Here is an 8674-nt window from a genome sequence, read left to right as displayed (position 1 = left end):
GCATTTGCTGCCCTTATGCTTCTAGTTGGTTGAGGTCATGGGTGGTGTATGCAAGTCTTGGTGAGTGTCTGCAGTGTATTCTGTGATGGTGCTAACTGCTGCTACTGCGTATTGTTGTAAGTGAGTGACTGCTTGTTGATGGCAGACAAAAAAGCTGGAGAAACTCACACGTGAGGCAGCATCTATGGAGCGAAGGAAATAGGCGACGTTTCGGGTTGAGACCCTTCTTCAGCTTTTTTCAGTTTCTCTCCAGCTTTTTTGTCTACCTTCGATTTTTCCAGCATCTGCAGTTCTTCTTAACACCGCTGTTTTTGTGGTGGCCTATCAAGCGGGCTGCTGTATACTGGTTGTGTTGAGCTCTTTGGCCATGTTGAAGATGCACTCATCCAGGCAAGTGGAGAGTATTCCATCACAATTCTGGCTTGAGCCTTGTAGACAGTGGATTGACTTTGGAGTGTTAGAAGCTAGATACATGTCACAGATTCCTACCCCGTAACAGCCTCTGTAGCTACATTGTGTATTTGGCTCTCCAGTTCAGTTCTGGTCAAGGGGTAATTCCCGGATATAAATAGTGGGGGATTCATGGCATCAATGCTGTTGCATGTCAGGGGATGATAGCTTTTTTCTCATTAGAAAATTCTTAAATACTCTAGTTAAGCGGAATGTTTTATGAAAAGTAATTATCTGTTTTTTTCATTAACTCTAGATGTAGTAAGCTTGGTGGATAGAGGAGAACTGTTGGTTAGCCTATCTGATTTCCAAAAGTTATTCCAATATTGCACAAATACATTTGTGGCATTTGGATAGTACTTTAGCATGAATAGAGAATTGGCTAATCAACAGAAAATCGGTCACTTCAGTCGCTTTAGTTTGCAACTACTAACTATTGGTATTTTGGAATCTGTGTGAGGACCAACTATTTGCAATTGATGTTGACGGCCGAGCAAAAGTGTTTTGGTAGCCAGGTTTGCTAATGTTGCAAATATTCTGCAATAAGATGCATTTGCGGCCATGCGAGTTTAAGCGAGTGACTAAAAGCCCTGTCCCACTGTACGAGTTCATTCAAGAGCTCTCCCGAGTTTAAAAAAATTCAAATCGTAGAAGCACGTAGAATGTACGTAGCGGGTATTCGGAGCTCAGGGACGTCCTCTTAACGCTCGTTTACGCTAACGGCAGGTACTCGGGAAACGCGTAAGCTCGGGAGACTCATGAAGATTTTTCAACTGTTGGAAAAATGTCCACGAGACCCCGAGTACCCCGTGCGACCATTACCGTAAATCTCCGAGTTCGAATCAGGGTAAACTCGGGTGAACTCTGAATCAACTCGTACAGTGGACAGGGCTTTTAGCTTTCAGGTAGACTTCACATGGTGCTCCCTAGAAATGTTATACAATTGTTGATATGCCATTGTGATACCAGCATCTGTAAATTCACTTTGTGACCTGCAGCACTCAGTGCGAGGTGTCTGCATGTGTGGGAGTGCCACTATTAAATGGTATGTGTTTGAGGAATATAATGGATAGGATAGGCCAATACCTCTCCAATTCATGAGAATGTCACTAGAATTACAGATATAGTTGAACATTGTATCTTGAATAACTGCCTCACTTAACATGCGTGTCCATTAGATGCAATGTAGAAATGATGGTTGCCATGACAGTAAACATAAAATAGATTGATATAACACATTTGTGCTACAAAATCTTGTGCTACGTACAGCTTGCTTCTGCAGGTCGTGCGATGCTAAACCATTTGGTGTCAGGATACTTTGAGTACTGGGGTCTACTCACTTTGTGTTTGTAGGGACATGGGAGGGGGGGTGGACCTGGGGGTCTTCCCTGCCATTGAGATCATGGGCTCTCTGTAAATCAGCCTTCATTTCTTATGACAACACTGGGGTGGCCATTTGGTCCGTCGGGTACACAGCAACATCTGGAGAGCAGATCCTCCTGTCCCATTCTCCTCCTCCTGCATCTTACCTTCTTTCACACACACGTGTCTCAGCTTTCCCTTGATCTGTTTAACCAGTTTTGCCCATGTCCCACCTAGGAAACCTGAACGGAAACCTCTGGAGACTTTGCGCCCCACCCAAGGTTTCCGTGCGGTTCCTGGAGGTTTTTGTCAGTCTCCCTAATAGTCAAAAATGGTTTCCGCTTCTTCTATGTTCCGGCGATTATTTCAAAAAATTCAAAACCGTCCGCGACTAAAATAGGTTGCCGTTTAAAAAAACGGTAATTTTTTAGTCGACGCCGGTTGCGATGCTAGTTAAGGTGGTTGTCGGAGGTTGCAGGTAGTGGAAGGTAAGACCTTTTTTTCACCCAGTTTTATTCCACCAGGGAGGTCTTACCTTCCACTACCTGCAACCTCCGGCAACCACCTTCAACTTATATTGCAACGGGCTTCGACTAAAAAATTACCGTTTTTTTAAACGGCACCTATTTTTAGTCGCGGACGGTTTTGAATTTTTTGAAATAATCGCCGGAACATAGAAGAAGTGGAAACCACTTTTGACCATTAGGGAGACTGACAAAACCCCGGGAACCGCCTGGAAACCTTGGGTGGGGCGCAAAGTCTCCAGAGGTTTCCGTTCAGGTTTCCTAAGTAGGACAGGGCATAACTTATACAAAGAGGTATTTTACAGAAGCAAGTACCCACCAGCACAACTTTGGGATGGGGCAGGGAAACAGCAGCATCATTCAGAAGGACATGCAAACTCTGAAATGACAGCATCTGAGGTCAGGAGCAAACCAAGTACCACCGCTACTGTGAGGCAACAGGATTTAGGCTGCATCACTGTCATGTCTTCTACACCTTTATATCCTTTAAATCGCTCTACAAATAAATATGGTTGGTTTTTGATCTTACCAATTTAAATGAAGTCCTTCAGTTTTTCAGCAATAAAAGATTTGAAAACTGCTTCCCAAGCTTAATCTTAATAATGTCACTATGTTCCTTAGAAATAAATCAAATCCTTTTACCACTTTATGCACTTAATTAACGTGCTTCTCATTAATTCCCTGCGAGATTGTGACTGATATTTTTTCTCTCGCCCTTCCCGATCTTTTCTGCAGCTTTTGGGAGTGCCTTTTCCCCAGTGGTTTTCCTTTGTGCTCCAGCCAACCACACTCACCCATTCAGCGCATCACTTGTTTTATTACTTCCAGAATCCACTCTGCCTATCTCCATCCTCCCATTCACACCTTTCAAGCTAACTGTCCCATATGCATGCCCATTTTTGTATCATCTGCAAACCTCCGTAATATATACCATATGTAGGAACCAAGTACTGAGCCCTGTGGAACTCCGCTGTTTCAGCCTTTCATTCACAAAGATACCTGTTGCCCAGTACTTCCTGTCACTGAACCACCTTGGATCCTATTTTCCACTCTCCTTCAGAAGGGCGCAGAGTCATGGTGTTGATCCTGACAACGGGTGCTGTCTGTACGGAGTTTGTACTTTCCTCCCTGGACCTGCGGGGGTTTTCTCCAAGATCTTTGTTTTCCTCCCACACTCCAAAGGACGTTCAGGTTTGTGGGTTAGATTGGCTTGGTTACAAGTAAAATTTATCCTTAGAGTGCTTAGGGTAATGTTAATTGTGAGGATCGCTGGTCGGTGAGGACTTCGGTGGCCGAAGGGCCTGTTAACCTGCTACTGAGATTCATGCAGATTGCATCAAACGCACAGTCCCTCAAATATCCTTATTTAAAAAATATGGGTAAAGGGGCTGGTCCAACTTGGGCGACCTAATCCGCGAGTTTGCCCTCGACTCATACTCGCAGCATGGTCGACACGAGTTCGTAGGAGGTCTTTGTAACTCTCCTTCATGCTCGAGAGTAGTCCCCGTGTACTTCGAGGCCTCAGCTAGGTTCGTGCCGTATTTTACAACATGTTAAATAAATCTTCGTGAGTAAAAAAATGTTGCCATGGGAAAAATCGATACTTTTTTACTCAGAGGTTTGTAGTAGGTTGGCATGTTAGTCCAAGGGTAGTCGAAGGTAGTCGTAGATAGTCGAAGGAGGTCGTATTCACTCTCCACTATTCGGTGTCCAATTTTCCCGAAGTTAGTCCGTAGCTAGTCGAAGCTAGTCTTCAACATAGTCGAGAGAGGTCTTCAAACATGACTTTTTTTCAAACTCTCCTGAACTCTTCTAAACTCGCCAATTAGGTCGCCCAGTGGGACAGCCCCTTTAGTCAGATAGGATCATCCAGCAATTCAATGCTGGCTGGCCTTGATTCATTTCTGTGTTTCTAAATTAGTTTATGCTGTCTTTTTAATTAGAAATAAAAACACTCTATTTCTATCTTACTAACACTGCTTGAATCAATTGCACCTCAGCTCATCTGCTGCCGAAACACTAATGTGTCACCTCTAGAACGGACTATTTCAAACCCACTCCAAATCAACCTTACTTCTAAACTCGTCCCAAAGCTCTTTTCTTTAGTAAACTCACGATAAGTTATTTTGCCCATCACACAAGCTCATTGTCAGGTACTGACAATTAATCACAAAACAAGCCTCCCTCCCCCCCCCCCATTTAAAATCTCCTCCATCCTACAATTATCCAAGTTTATTGATGCCAAGGCCACAAGTTCTGTAATTCATTCAATTATCTTTCTTAAAAGGGCACACCTTAAAATCTCTGATCAAGATTCTGGTCATTTGCCCTGTGCCTCAGTAGCAAATTTAATTTGGTGATGCTCATGTGTAATGTCTCTAAAGATACACCATTGTTGCCTAGGGAAATAAATAACCTTATAAACTCAATTTATAGGTAGCAGGCAAGTTTATCCAAAGTTCACTTTAATCAGTAGTATTATTTTAGTTTAGTTTAGAGATACAGTCCGAAACAGGCCCTTCGGCCCAAGACCTCGCCGACCAGCATTCCCCGCACACTAACACTGTCCTATACACGCTAGGGACAATTTATCAAAACCAATTAACCTACAACCCTGTACATCTTTGGAGTGTGGGAGGAAATCGGAGCAGCCGGAGAAAACCCACACGGGTCATGGGAGAATGTACAAACTTCAGACAGCAACCGTAGTCAGGATCGAACCCGGGTTTTTGGCGCTGTAAGGCAGCAACTCTGCTGTTGCGCCACCGTGCCGCACCTATTCTCAAGGAGTGCGTTCAGGCATCCTCCAAAGCTGGGATATCACTTGCATGGTACAGAGCAGAAATCCAAATGCTATACTCCTGACAGATCATTGCTCTGTAGAAGTGAGACACTGCTTTCATCTCTGTAATGGTCATTTTTACATGTACTTTTTCAGGATGCTGGTTGGCTCACAGGTATAAGGAGTCAGACTGGATACAGTATGGTGCTGCCAACAGTTTCCAAAGGGCTGTTCCCCAAGAATTTCACTCAGCAACTGGAATAGACTGTGGCCGTTGTCTACCTGTGTGGAAGTTATCAGAAAAAAGCAGGACTCTGCTCCCCATACAAGGTCTCCCACAATATGGTTGCGTCTTTGGATTTTTCAAAGGCTGATGCCTGAGATGAAAAGCTAATCAGCAAGGTTAAAAGCATCAAATGATCACAAACTACGCAGAGAGGCAGTGTATATTAACCGAAGACACAGGAAGCATGGCACTGACCTCAATATATCTATTTTGAACAAAGTATGGAAATGAATATGTATTTCTTTATCAAAGTCCAATACTATGTTTAATTGTATTTTCCTGGAGTTAACAATATTCTTGAATGCATCCCTTTCCTATCAGTATAATGGTGGTGGTAATCCTCCTGTTCATAAGTTTACGTTTTGCACTGTGCACCAAGTAAATCTGTTCAATGCATCATAGTTTCAGTAGCCTATCTAGACAATCTGTGTGTACTTATTAATCTTTGATATGATGACTGCAAATTGTTTTGTTTGGAGCTGAGGAGGCAGCCTTTCATTCATGCAGGATAAGTGACCCCACTTAGATGCATCTCCTCATCATGTGTGTCACTGCCTGCTCCCGTCTCCAGTGTCCCTACTGGCTCAGTTTTTGAACACATTCTATTGCTATATTGCCAATAAAATCTTGGAAGCTGTGTTTGTAATGTATTGTGCGTTAAAGATTAGTGCATTCAGAATGATGTTCAAGGGACAAGACAGCACCACCTCCTGGCCATACAACACTTTTTTCCCCACTCTGCTCTGTATAAATCAACACAGGAATTTACTGGACTTATAACAGGAAACATTTAAATGGTGCACCATTACTGAAAACCATGACCTCTAGTTATCCTTGCACAAGTTTGAAATATTTCATTCTGACTGAATGGAAGGTACAATTCAAAATGTCACAATGAGGCTTGTAACGTAAGTATCGTATTGATGTATGGATCTGTGATTATTGCTCACCATTTCACTGCTCATGCTGGCATAAAGACAAACTAAACAATACTGCGATCTGTGTCTTGTTATTTAAAGTGTATGCACGCATGGCGTCTACGTTTACCCATAAACAGGTTGGGTTTTCTGCACTGAATTCACAAGAATAGCAGGGGAGATCCAGTGCTTATGTTCAATTGTGCCATAGCTTTTATCCATTTTGAAATTCCACCTGGCAATGCAAACACCCAGTTAGAGGACATAATTTCATTCGGGAGCATTCTTTGACTTTGTTTAAACAACAGAATTACCTAGCACATTGCTTCTTTGCATGCATCTTAATAACGATTGATGCATTTGATATGGTCCCACATAGGAGCTGAGTGGGCAAAATGAGGGCACATGGTATTGGGGGTAGAGTGCTAACATGGATAGAAAATTGGTTGGCAGACGGGAAACAAAGAGTAGGGATTAACGGGTCCCTTTCAGAATGGCAGGCAGTGACTAGTCATATTAATAGTGTACGACGGACTTAAGCCAATCAAATTGCTCATTCTTTACGGGAAACCCGCCGCCAGAAACGGGTGACGGAGGAACAGAAGGAAATTCACATTAGGCAGGAAATGGTGTTGGATAGACTGATGGGACTGAAGGGTGATAAATCCCCAGGTCCTGATGGTCTGCATCCCAGGGTACTTAAGGAAGTGGCTCTAGAAATCTTGGACACATTGGTGATCATATTCTCTTGCAGAGCCGGCCTTAGGGAGGTGCGGGGCCCAATTGGGAAGAATTTTCATAGAAATATAAATAATAATTATAAATGAGTCACGTGTCGTGAGTAATATGACAGTCAGTCGGCTTTAAAAAAAAATCTTAAACCGCGCATGCGCAGATTGTTCTCTCCGTAAAAAATAAAATAAAAATAAATAACGTAACAATTCAATTTTCCCATTGCTTCCAAATCTCCTTCTTTCTGAATTATTGAATGGGTGGGGGGTGGATGGAGACGGCAGGAGGAAAGATGGTGCGAAAAGCGGGAGCACACTGGGACAAGTTGAATCAGTTGTCATCTTATTGAATGACAATACTAGTTCAACTTATCAAGGGACCTAATTCGAGGGAGAGTTCCTTTCACAGCATGAGTCTAGCCAGGGGTAAAGTTGCGGGGAGGGCAGGAGCGTTGAGAAGGGAGGGGGTCGGGTTCATGCCAGTAACTCACTCACCGCTGCCGCGGCGATCCGGGCGCGGAGCTACCGCATTGTGGCCGGGGAGGGAAGCAGCTCACGTGGCTACAGGCGGTCTCCCATCACCGGACAGCGGAGCCGACTGCCATCTCAGCGCCTTCTGCCGGCCCGCTCACCTCTGGCAGTGCTCTCCGTCTGAACAGTGAGGGGACCAGCTCAAGAGCAAAGAACATAGAGCGAGTGGGTCAGCGGGTGATGGATAACATCACAGCGGGCGGTGGAGCTTACTCCTTTGTCAGCATGAACAAGGGATCAATTGAGGTTACTCGCACTGACATATGGAGTAAGCTCCACCGCCCACTGTACCATACAGAGTCCGCTGATCCATATCCAGCAAAATGTTGTGATAATTGCATAAAAGGTATTATTGTCCAAGAAATTTGGTAGTGGAATGATAATCCATCTCAGTACTCATTTAGGCAAGTCACAAGCTATAGATACTTTTCCCCCACCCTGAACCCCCCTCGCCGATCATCATTGAACCCACCATTTAACCAATCTTTACTCAGCTGCTGTAACGTTTCCTTCCATTCAAAATATCTGTGTAGCATCTCTGTCCAAGAACGGAACTCGCTATCAAACATGGAGGGGACGGGGGACACAATTTTTGCCGCTTGCGCACACTCACACACCCGCGTGCGAGGCTTCGGAGGCTCAATCCAGCGCTAAATGCAGCTCAACTCTGCCTGTCTCACTGGGTTAACTACAGCCCTGTCTGAACTGACGGGATACCAGCGCTGCTTTTTCCGCGCTGGCCATATTTCCCGCAAACCCGGGAAGGGTTGTAAGCACACCTGGCGGGACAGGCAGAGTTAGCTGGATTTAGTACTGTTTTTCTGCGCTGGCCCGTCTGATTCCCAACCAAAGGTCCTATAGCGGAGGATCTTTGCTGCCGACCTCTCTGGCCATCCCATGGGGGAGGGGGCACTCGGGAGGGGACAGGACAGCGCCGGAGACCCGGCTGGGATCGATCCTGGCTGCGGATGAGGCGCAGGTCTGTGCCACGTCTCCCTCCTCCAATCACCAGCGCTCTATCCTCAGTCCCACCCCCCCCCCCCCGCCACTCCTCCCTCCTCCAATCATCGGGCTGAATCATGTCCCGCCCC

Source organism: Amblyraja radiata, chromosome 4 (genome assembly GCF_010909765.2).
Source record: "Amblyraja radiata isolate CabotCenter1 chromosome 4, sAmbRad1.1.pri, whole genome shotgun sequence".
In the NCBI taxonomy this organism is placed as follows: Eukaryota; Metazoa; Chordata; class Chondrichthyes; order Rajiformes; family Rajidae; genus Amblyraja; species Amblyraja radiata.
Note: the sequence above shows the minus strand (reverse complement) of the source record.